Consider the following 12,604-nt stretch of genomic DNA (forward strand, 5'->3'; position numbering starts at 1 on the left):
CCTGAAAAACGCAAAGGCCGCCTGGCCGATTTGCCCACCCACCAACCATAATTTTGGACGGGCAACGAAAAATTGGCACCAGTTGCTACTTTAATGGCCTTAATAGGTCCCCTAATTTTCGGCGGGCACGCTGCCGACTCTTGCGCATGCCCGCCAACCAAAATATTGCGCAAATGTGTGATGACATCAGGATGCTCATCCGATGTCATTGTGCGCTATTTCACATTTGAGCGTGTTGGGCGCACCCCTTCACGCAGAGTGGAAAATCCACCCTATGTTTTTATTTCAGATTTCCAGCATCCACAATATTTTGCTTTTATAAAGTTCTGGTATATCTGTGCTCTCAAGATCAACACTGAAGAATCCTGCTTCGGACACCATGAAGTGTGCTTCATAGTCTTGAGTATATTAACAGCAAGTATTTACTAACAACTTATAACTATATACATATACACACATATACAACAGAGGGTACAGGTATGAAGCTGACTCCATCCTCGGTCTTTACACATCTCTACTCATCTCTAGACTGACCTGGCTCTGGGTCATGTACCTTCCTACATCACTCTGTGGACGGTACTGCACTCAGCTCCTCATTACCCTTTATGCATTTGGAAGATACTACTACATCTCTCCCCGAAACTTTATTCTGTGGATATAGAGTTACTTTTGTTTACTTCAAGTCTAACATTATGAGTCTTGTGCATTTAACTTATTGTTGCAACCTTAATGCTATTCCAACATCTTTATATTTACAGTATTCACATTTAACAACATTCTTGCTACCCCATTTCCCTCCTTAAAGTACTTGGAGTTAGAGGTTCAAGCGGTCTGAAGTTGGGGGGTGAGGGGGTGGTAGGGAGAGTGGGAGAGGAGAGGCAAGGGGGAGGAGAGAGGAGTAAAGGGAAAAGAGAGAGGCGGTGGCGTAATGGTATTGTCACTGGGCTATTAATCTAGAGAGCCAGGGTAATGCTCCGAAGACTCAGGTTTGAATCCTACCACTGCAGATGGTGAAATTTGAATTCAATAAAAATCTAGAACTAAAAGTCTAATGATGACTATGAAGCCATTGTCATAAAAACCCACTAGGTTCACTAATGCCCTTTAGGGAAGGAAATCTGCTGTCCGTAACTGATCTGGCGACATATGACTCCAGACCCAGAGCAATGTGATTGACTCACAAATGGCCTCTGAAATGGCCTCAGTCAGGAGGGAGTTGCCCTGGGAGTCCTCAACGTTGACTTCAGACCCCATGATGAATCATGGCATCCAGTCAAACAAGGGGCAAGGAAACCTCCTGCTGATTGCCATGTACTGCCTGCCACCCCCACCCTCAGGTAATGAATCAGTGCTCCTCCATGTTGAACAACACTGTGGGTGGCAAGACTGCAAAATGTACACTGAGTGGGGGACTTCAATTCCCTTCAGCAAGAGTGGCTTGGTAGTACTACCACTGACTGAGCTGGCTGAGCCCTAAAGAGCATAGCTGCTAGACTGGGTCTGTGGCAGATGGTGAGGGAACCAACAAGAGAGAAAAAGAACTCGACCTCATCATCACCAACCTACCTGCCCCAGGTGCATCTACCCGTGACAGTATCAGTAGGAGAGACCACTGCACAGTTCTTATGGAGACAAAGTCCCATATTCACATTGAGGATATCCTCCATCATGATGCTTGGAACTACTACCGTGCTAAATGAGACAGATTTCGTACAGTTCTAGCAACTGAAGACATGGCCGCCATCAGGCGCTATGGCCCAACAGCATCAGCAGAACTGTACTCAACCACAATCTGTAACCTCATGGCCTGGCATATCTCCCACTCTAACATTAACACCAAGCCAGGGGATCAAACCTGGTTCAATGAAGAGGGCATGCCAGGAGCAGCGCCAGGCATACCTAAAAATGGTGTCAACCTGGTGAAGCTACAACACAGGACTACAACAGCATAAGCAGCAAGCAATGGACAGAGCTAAGGGATTCCACAACCAAAGGATCAGATCTAAGCTCTGCAGTCCTGTACATCCAGTTGTGAATGGTGGTGGACAATTAAACAACTCACTGGAGGAGGAGACTCCACGAATAACCCCATCCACAATGATGGGGGAGCCCAGCACATCAGTGCAAAAAATAAAGCTGAAGCATTTGCTAAAATCTTCAGCCAGGGGTGCCAAGTGATGATCCATCTCAGCTTCCTCCAGAGGTCCCCAGCATCGCAGATGCTAGTCTTCAGCCCATCCGATTCACTCCACCTGATATCAAGAAATGGCTGAAGGCACTGGACTCTGCAAAGCGCCCTATGCCCAACCATTTTCATCTGCATCACCAATGACCTTCCTTCCATCATAAGGTCAGAAGTGGGGAAGTTCGCTGATGATTGCACAATGTTCAACACCATTCGTGACTTCTCAGATACTGAAGCAGTCCATGTCCAAATGCAGCAAGACCTGGACAACGTCCAGGCTTGGGCTGACATGTGGCAAGTAACATTTGTGCCACACAAGTGTCAGGCAATGACCATCTCCAACAAGGGAGAATCTAACCATTGCTCCTTGACATTCAATGGCATTGCCATAGTTGGAAATCCCACTATCGACGTCCCGGGGTTACCATTGACCAGAAACTGAACTGGACTAGCTATATAAATACTGTAGCTACAAGAACAGATCAGAGGCTAGGAATCCTGTGGTGAGTAACTCACCTCCTGACTCACCAAAGCCTGCCCACCATCTACAAGGCACAAGTCAGGAGTGTGATGGAATATTCTCCACTTGCCTGGATGAGTGCAGCTCCAACAACACCCAAGAAGCTTGACACCCTCCAGGACAAAGCAGCCCGGTTGATTGGAACCCCATCCACAAGCATTCATTCCCTCCACTACCGATGCACAGTAGCAGCAGTGTGTGCGATTTACAAGATGCATGGCAGGAACTCATCAAGGCTCCTTAGACAGCACCTTCCAAACCCATGACCAGCACCATCTAGAAGGACAAGGGCAGCAGAAACATGAGAACACAACCACCTGGAGGTTCTCCTCCAAGTTACTCACCATCCTGACTTGGAAATATATCGCCATTCCTTCACTGTCACTGGTATAAAATCCTGGAACTCCCTCCCGAACAGCATTGTGGATGTACCTGCACCACATGGAGTGCAGCGTTTCAAGAAAGCTGCTCACTGCAAGCTTCTCGAGCAATTAGGGATGGGCAATAAATGCTTGCCTAGCCAGTGACACCCATGTCTCATAAATGAATTTTAAAAAACTCTTCCACATCTCGTTTGCCAAGCTGTTGGGAGAGTGGTAGGCTCTGGTGATTCTAGTTCTTGTTGTTGACTTGGAAGTTGGGCTGGCGTTTAGGTATGCTTTCATCTGTTTCATCCATTGCTTGATGTTAAGCTGCACCTTGTAGATCTGGCTGGTTTGGCTGTGCTTGGTTGTTGTTATTCTTGATTGTTCCTTGCAGGGTGGATGAAAATACCCTTCATCTGCTTTGCGTTTTCTTCTTTTCCATTTGGGCTGTATGGAATTTCTCTGAGGCTGAGGAATGGTGTTCCTGTGGCAAAGAGAAGATTGAGTAACAGGCTAACTTCTTTTTTGTTGCTGGTGCGAGACTGCATCCAGCATCCTTCGCAGTTCTGCAATGCTGGCTAGAAGTTGACGTGTGCGCACAGTAGTTGGTGTGTCTACCATCATCAAAGTTGGAGGTAGAGGCTCCTCAGACTGTTGATTCTTCCCTGCTACCACTTCCACTGGAGGTGCTTTGGTAATCTCATGCGTGGTAGGTTGGTCTGACCATTGGGTACTTTCCAGGACCTGCAGTGATGATGGACAAACCTGTTCTGCAAGAAAAGAAGCAAGATCGCAGGTGAAATATGGGTCTGAATACTCTTTAGTGTTTGAGTATTCAGGACTGTGCTGTTCTGGCTGGCTATCAATAGTGGTAGCCTTGACATCTTCTACCGTCTGCAGGAGATCTAGGCATCCCTGCTCAGGAGAGAGAAAGGTTGCTTACAGATGACGTACATCAGCTCAAAGATTTGTTTGTTACCCCATGTTGTGTCCTCTCTGCTGGTCAGTTTTTCCTTGGCAGAGCATAATTCCTCTTTGCTACCTTTCAAGCTCACGTTCTGTAATTGTGCTTCTGCCAATTGCTTTTGAAAGACCTCATGCTCTCTAATGAGAACTTCTACCTTCTTATGCCATTCTATGTTCTGGGTTTTCATCTCTTCGTATACCTGTTTTGGAAATGTAATGTTTTTTTTCCAGGTTCCTTCCAAATATGCATCTGTTTTCTTCAGTGCTGAAGTCTCATTCTTGTACCTCTCAGCTTCTCCCTGACCTTCTCTGAAAACTGCATCATCAGTTCTTTTAGCATGGCATTAAATTTATTTTGCTTCACTTCGTAATGTTCCTGAGGAATGAACTCGGACCTGAGGGATCTTTGTAGCAGTGAAGGTCCTTCAACAGGTTTTCCTTTTTGTTGTGAAGTTCAAGTACTTTGTCTTGAGTTTTCTTGTAATTGTGCAGTCTTAGTGAGCTTGTTGCTGAAGTACAATGGACTACTTTTTAAATCCAACCCTGAAGGACAATAAAAGCAGAGTGTAAACTCGGGGAAAAAAATTTCCACTCGACAAATTGAGACACTTCAGCATACGGAAAATGAAAAGTTTTTCAAAACATTTTTTAAAATTAATCACAGAAACCTCATCCCACCCTTGGATGAGGTTTCCTGAAAAATGCAAAGGCTACCTGGCCGGTTTGCCCGCTTGCCAACCATAATGTTATGCGGGCAGTTAAAAATTGCCGTCAATTGCTACTTTAATGGCCTTAATAGGCCTCTTAATTGTTGGCGGGTTCGCTGCCGACTCTCGCACGTGCCTGTCGACCAAAATATCACCTGAGTGCGCGATGATGGGACACTCGCCCGACGTCATTGCACACTCAAATGTGTCGGGCGTGTGTGAAAATTCTACCCTTGGAGTCGGGGATCAGGATTAACGACGACTTTCCTTCAAACGGTGCTTCTGGCTAAATGAATGAAAATTGGTTTCTCAGGACTGGCTGGCCTGGAACTTGAAAAATTTTATCTCACCCTTGCTGGCTTTGAATTCTGCTTGCTGAAGCTGGATTTCCACGGGACTTCTGCCTTTTAGTCTCTAGGCTCTTCTCTCTGGAGCATTTCCTGGCGAATATTCTCAGCATCTGTAGCTTCAGTTGGGAGTTTGTTTCAGTTCAGAATCCGTTGAAGGTGTCATTTTTCTTAGTTTTTCTGCAATCTTGTGAGGATAAGGGTTTTTGATCCAGACGCTGCCACCATGATAAATCCTGCTTCGGACACCATGAAGTAGGCTTTGTGGTCCTGAGCATATTAACAGCAAGCCTTTATTAACAACTCATAACTATATATATATATATATTATACACAGTCGAGTGTCCACATCTGTATCCTTCTCTAGACTGACCCTGGCTTGGGGTCATGTACCTTCTTACATCACTGTGTGGGTGGTACTCAGTTCCACATTAACCCTATATGTATCAGGCCCTACTACAAATACTTCTTTCTTATGGTGGTGTATACAATACACTAGATGTGGTCCTACTAGGGCTTTGTGTAGCCAATGCAAAACACTTTTCCATTTTTGATTTTTTTTTGCATCTTCCTACTACATTCTAGGGAATTGTGTATATGGACCCTTAAATCTCTTTGGATTTCCATTGTTTATAGCTTTTTCAACACTGGATTGGATTTAAAAACAAGGTGAGATTTTTAAAACCAAGGTATTGCCAGACCAGGAACCAAAGTAGGTCAGCAAGGCCCAGGGGTGATGTTTGAGCAGAGCTTTGGATGAATTTTATAAAGTTTATGGAAGTTTAGGTGGGAGGCCAGCCAAGAGAATGTTGGAATAAAACTATTCTAAGTTCCAACCAGAGAATCTACTTTCAGCTAACAGTAAAAAAAAAATGGGAAAATAGCTGTCAGCTGGCCAGCTAGAAAACATTTCGTGAAGAAATATATAAAAAAAAGAAACCCGGGGCAGGATTTTTAGTTCGGTGGGCATCCATGATCGGTGGGCCTGCGAGCGGCTGGGGAATGGACCACCAACCACGACTGGCCCCCGACCACGATTTCACTCAGGCTGGCCGATTAACGTGAAAGGCGCGCTGAAATGCTCAGCACTGCTGGGGTGGGGGCGGGAGGAGGGTGGGCCTTGGCGTAAGCGTGGACGTGGGGAAGCACAGATTGAAAACTCCCTGAAGGCACCAAGAAATAAAAGATTTTAAAATGCAGAAAAAAATGTCCGCACATCAGGATTAGTCACCTGAACATATAGATGATCAAAATTCTGTCAAAACATTTTTAATTTTTAAACAAATTAATAATGGAAACCTCATCCCGTGCTTGGATGAGGTTTCAAGAAAAATGCAAAGTCTACTTGGCCGAATGACCCGTCCGATAACTGTAAGGCTGGATGGACCACAAAAAATCAGAGTTAATTACAATGTTAATGGCCTTAATTGCCCTCTTAATTGTCGGCAGGCGTGCTTCTGACTTTTGCGTGCACCTGTCGATAGAAATATCGCACGAGCGTGGGATGACGTTGGGATGCTCACCTGACGTCATTGCTCGCTATTTTATGCTCGAGCTGGTCAGGCGTGTGTCTGCACACCGAGCTAAAAATTCTGCCCCAAATTTCCTCGTCCATTCCCACAGGTCCACACTGCAACTCTGGCGAGCATCCAGTGGTTTTGGGGCACAGAGCCTCAGCCTGCTCCAAATAAGGATAATAAGGATATTCAGGTGTAGCTGGAAGTTATAAAGGATCACTTTATAAAGAGATCTCCCACTACCTCAGCCCTAATGGGACCAAACATACATTTGGACTCCAGTACACTGGTGGGATGTACAGGCCTTGGGAAGGGAGAAAATGGGCAAGAGAGGCAAAGGAGACATGAGGGAAGGGGAATTTGCCCGCATGTGGGGAATTAAATCCCCTGAAGTTGATCCCAGGTTAGGATCTCAAAATAACCCATCTTTTCTGGGTTTCCGAGGAACAAGATTGAAGGCAAATGGTGAATGATCTTGTATCTGTCAGTAAGCAAATTAAGGTAGTTAAGCCAATTAAAAACTGTTTCACCTCAATTCTGCATGTCCCAGCCAGGACACCTGTTTCCTGACCTGTCAGCAACTTGCCAGGGTCACTAAGGTGAACGCACAGCAGGAAGAGCTTCTTCACTGAAACTGACATGCTGGGAACATTTGATCAGCTACTCTGAAGAACTGCTGCTATGGCCAGGTGAGAGGTTGCTGTTCAAAGCGCTTCTTCTCTCAGAGAGTGTTATCATAACTAGACAGGTGAGTTCCGACTTTTTGGAAGATACTTCATCTGCCTTTTTTTTGTTCATGGGATGTGAGCTTTGCTAGCCAGGCCAGCATATATTGCACGTCCTTAATTTCCCTTGACTGCTCAATCACCTTCAGCAACACCACCCTGCTGCCAGCTTTTACCATGGTATGGGAACAGCATATGCAGCTGCACCTTGCACCTCTGATGAGGGCACGAGGAGAAGCAAGACCACCACCATCAGCACCAGAGGCTAGTATGACTTAAGTGGGGAGGTGGGAAGGACTACATTTGTGGAAGGCGACTGTGATGTATGGGTGTGAGATTCGGGTCAGAATGACTGTGAGTAATGATTGCTCGGATGGGGATGTGAAGCGCTTGGAGCGGGAGGAATCAATGGAGCTGCAAAGTGTGTTGTCCTGAGGAGTGCTGTGAAGGTGAGTGCTGAGAAAGTCAGTGTGTGAGACTTGGCATCTGAAAGTGTTATGCCACTCACCTTAACCGCCCTTCTGAGGTCCTGAATACTCTTGGTCCATTGTCTCTGTGCTTGAGAGATTGCACTTCCTCGGTCACTTCCATTCATGGCTGCTTGTATGGAATGGCTGTCCTCTTCCTACCATTATTTAGGTTCTCATCATGGCCGAGCGCACTGCCTCCTCCCTTGAAAGAGTGGCGACTCTCGTGGAGAGGCAGCTCTAGGGATTCCTGGGGTTGTGCTCGGACCTGTAAGCTCTCACACAGGCAATTAATTCAAGTGGTCAGTGCCAGTGTGGGAGATGGATGAGGCACCCAGTATGTGAGCTATGTCCATCAATGGTGGGCAGGAATGTCCAGAGTAACCTCACATTGACACATGATCTGTATGTCATATCTGCAGGCTCCTCTCAGGGTGCTCTAGATAATGACAGCAGCTTCTCCACCCCTTTGCCAGTGACTGTGGCATCTGATGAGGCTGCAATGACTGGAGAGATGTCAGCCATGGCATGGGCCACTCTCACCCAGGTGGAGCCAGCACAAGCTCACTGGCCAGAGGACAACCGCCAAGTCCATCAAGGCCAACAAGACAGCAGAGTCAGCAGGCTGTCTCCAATGCTGATGTCAGTGAGGAGTGGGGCGGAGGGGGCACCAACACGTAGCACTCGGAAACATTAGGTTAAAGGCACCATGAGCACAAGAGGGACAGTTCACAGGTGATTCTCTGTTCATTTATGTTTGGTTTATATGTATACTGGTGTGGACATTAACACCAGTAATGGTAATGTTATTATGCTTTCGATGTGACAGTAACATTAAATTTGCTTTGTTTCTGATGGGCTGAATATGCTTCACCTTTTTTCTTCCTGGTGCAGGGCACACCAGTATGTAATGCTGGACCTGAGTGGCTCCATACTTTATTGTACAGGCACTGAGTGGACTTTGGGTGCAAATGAAAGGGGTTCAGACATTCAGGATGGAGGCAGCAGACCTGGCATGAGGTGGACGCAGATCATTGGTAGCCTAGCTGAAGGAGCGTTGGATCAAGGTGTCTCTGGTATCTCTGCCTCCCTGGAGGTTACTGAGTTTTGCCTCCACACCCTCAGCGTTCTCCTCACCATGCTCCTCTTCTGACTCACTACTGGATTCATCATCAGTGGCCTGTGCAGCTGCATCAAGATCCCCTTCCTGCACTGGGCTCCCCTTTGCCAGTGCCAGATTGCGGAGAGCGCAGCATGCAACCACTATCGGTGACACCCGCTCTGAGGGGTGTTGTAGTGCACCCCTGAATGGTCCAGTTGTCAGAAGTGCATCTTGAGAAGACTTATGGTCCACTCTAAAACTGATCTTTTGGAGGCATGATTCCTATTGTAAAACTGCTCTGCCTCTGTTCTTGGGTGGCAGGGAGATGTCATAAGCCACCTTTTCTATGGGTAGCCCTTGTCACCCAACTGCCATCCATCCAATCGGGCTAGAGTACTGAAGAGCCTCGGCACTGGGAGTGTCTCAGGATGTAAGTGTCATGGGAGCTGCCAGGTTGCCTTGCACAGATTTATAGAATCAGCATCCTGTGGTCACACACTATCTGCATGTTCATGGAGTGGAATCCCTTCCTGTTGACCGAAGGCACCCAGCTGACTCGCTGGCGCCTTGATGGCCATATGTGTGCAGTCTATTGCACCCTGGATGTGGGCGAACCCAGCAATCGCTGCAAAGCCTCTGGCTCACTCAGCCTGGCTAGCCTCGTTCATACAGTAAAGAATAAAGGTCAGTACCCGCCTGAATAGAGCTTCTGTCTCCACTTCACACATCTGTGGGCAGCTGATTGGGAGACTCCACACAGACCCCCCACTGAACCATGGAAAGAGCTGGAGGCATAGAAGTTGAAGGCCACTGTGACCTTCAGAGCCACTGGCATGGGGTGTTCACCCACACAGTCAGAACTGATCTCAGGCCCAATCATTTGACAAATGGAGGTCACGGTTTCCCTTGAGAGGCGGAGCATTCATTGACATTGCTCCTCAGACATATTGAGGTAGCTGCATCGCTGCCTGTAAACCCTGGCAGCAGGATAGTGGTGTCTTCTGCGACCACTTCCACCTTGGACTTCCTGCTGGACCTGCGCCCCCTGTACCTGCGCCTCTCCTCCCACAGGGGTCCCTCCCCTGGAAGCTGCATTGGGACACCTGACCTCCTCTTCCTTCTGCCCCTCTCTTCCTCAGAGAAGGAGATGCCTCCAGTGGAGATCATAATCAGAAGGCTGTCTGATACCTGGAAGGATCCACACTGTCTGAATCCTCCGGGGGCCATGGAGACACCAGTAAGTTCTGAAATGAAGCCTGGAAATGTTAACAATGAAGCCCTGAACAGAGATGAAGCTGTCAAATACCAATAAGCAACCAGCAGCAAACTATCTCCTAAGGTCCTCACTGCTCACTGCTGAACATTTTTATCCTGCCCATGGATGGAGGTTTAGCAAATTCTCGGCTGCCCACCTGCCCGTTTTGCCCGTGCGATGAGCGCAAAATCGTGCGGGTAATGTAAAGTCCAGCTTAATTGCCTTTTTATTAAAAAGTCTTAATTGGCCTTGTAATTAATGGCGAGTGTGACTCCAACTCCCGCGTCCACCTGCTGACTGAAATATCATGCGAGTGCGCAGTGGCATTGGGGCACTCACCTGATGTCATCATGCACTATTTCACACTCGAGCAGGTCGGGCATACACCCGCCTGCTCTGTGAAAACTTCTGCCCCTATAGAGTTCCGGAAGATGACCACCAATGCATCCAGTATCTCTGTAGCTACCTCTTTCAACACTCTGGGATGTAGATCATCAGGTCCAGGGGATTTATCAACTTGCAGTCCCATTACTTTCTCCACTATTACTTTTGTACTAATTCTAATTTCTTTCTGTTCTTCATTCTTGCTTGATTCCCCAGAATTCCTTGGAGGTTTTGTGTATCTTCTTCTGTGAAGACAGACACAAAGTATTTGTTTAGTTTCTCTGCCATTTCCTTATTCCTCATTATAAATTCTCTTGCCTCTGTAGTCGGCCCACATTTGCCTTTGCTAATATCTTTACCTTTTTTACATATCTATAGAAGCTTTTACAGTCTGTTTTTATGTTTCTCGCTAGTTTACTTTCATGTTCGATTTTCTCTTTCTTTATCAGTTCTTTGGTCCTTCTTTGCTGATTCCTAAAATACTCCCAACCCTCAGGTTTACAACATTTTTGGCAACTTTATAAGCCTCTTCCTTTGATCTAATACAATCTTTAACTTTTCTTGTTAACCACAGTTGGATCACTTTTCATGTTGGGTTTTTGTGCCTCAAAGAAATATGAATTTGTTGTAAACCATGTATTAATTATTTAAATGCTAGCTATTGCCTGTCTACCATCATACCTTTTAATGTAGTTTCCTAGTCTATCACAGCCAATTTTCTTTTGCAGCTCCCTTTGTTTAGATTTAAGACCATAGGCTGGAATTTTCTAGCCTCCCCACGGTTGGTTTCCCCTCAGCAAGGTCGGTGAGCCATTGAAATCACCGGCAAGCCATTGACCAGAAGATCCCAGAAGAGTGAGGGGCTGGAAAATTCCAGCCCTAGTTTTATATTGAACTATATCGTCATCAAACTTCTATCAAAATTCCATCAAATTATGATCACTCTTCCCTAAGGGCTTCTTTACACCAAGATTATTAATTAGCCCTTTCTCATTGCACAATAGCAGATCGAAAAGAGCCCATTCTCTAGTTGGTTCCTCAACATGCTGTTCTAGAAAACCATCTTATATACATTCCAGGAATTCATCCTCCACAATAATAGTGCCAATACTAATTTGGTTTACCCAGCCTATATGTCAATTGAAGTCCCCCAGTACTGTATTACCCTTGTTACATGCACCACTAATTTCCTAATTTATATCATGCCCTACATTACCACTGCTGTTTAGTGGCCCATAGTACTGACCCTTGCAGTTTCTTAGTTCTACCCAGACTGATTCTACATCTTAATCTTTCAATCTAAGGTACTCTCGCATTGATGTACTGACCTCATCCTTTTTTTTATATATGTGGTGTCACTGGCTAGACCAGCATTTATTGCCCATTGTAATGCCTTTGTTCAGAGGGCATTTAAGTCAACCACATTGCTGGGGGTCTGGAGTCTGGAGTCATATGTATAGGCCAGACCAGGTAAAGATAGCAGATTTCCATCATTAGTGAACTAGATGGGTTTTTACAATAATCGACAATGGTTTCATGGTCATTGCTTTTCTTAATTCCAGATTTTTATTCCACCATCTGCCGTGGTGGGATTCGAAACTTGGTTCAAACCCTCTAGCCGGATAATGCTCTGGTCCCCAGAGCACTACCCGGGATCTCTGGATTAATAGTCCAGCAACAATATCACTACGCCATCATCTCCCCTTATCAACGTTATCCACCTCCTTTACCTGTTTGCCTATCCTTCCTAAATGTCGGATGGCCCCTGAACATGAAGTTCCCAGTCTTGCTAAACCTGCAGCCATGTCTCTGTAATGGCAATTAGATTATACCTATTTATTTTCAATTGTGCCGTCACTTCATCTACCTTGTTGTGAATTCTGTCTGCATTCAGATAGAGCGCCTTTAATTATGCCTCTATTATTTCCGAAACCTCTAGCCTTATCTACTGGCACAGTCTTGTGTTTGTATGCTCTGTCCCTTCCTGCCATACTCAGATTATCAATTCCCTGATTACTGCCTTCCTCTCTTGCCTTGTACTCTCTCTTTAATGTATCACATCTT

This window comes from Carcharodon carcharias, chromosome 4, assembly GCF_017639515.1.
Source record: "Carcharodon carcharias isolate sCarCar2 chromosome 4, sCarCar2.pri, whole genome shotgun sequence".
Classification (NCBI taxonomy): domain Eukaryota; kingdom Metazoa; phylum Chordata; class Chondrichthyes; order Lamniformes; family Lamnidae; genus Carcharodon; species Carcharodon carcharias.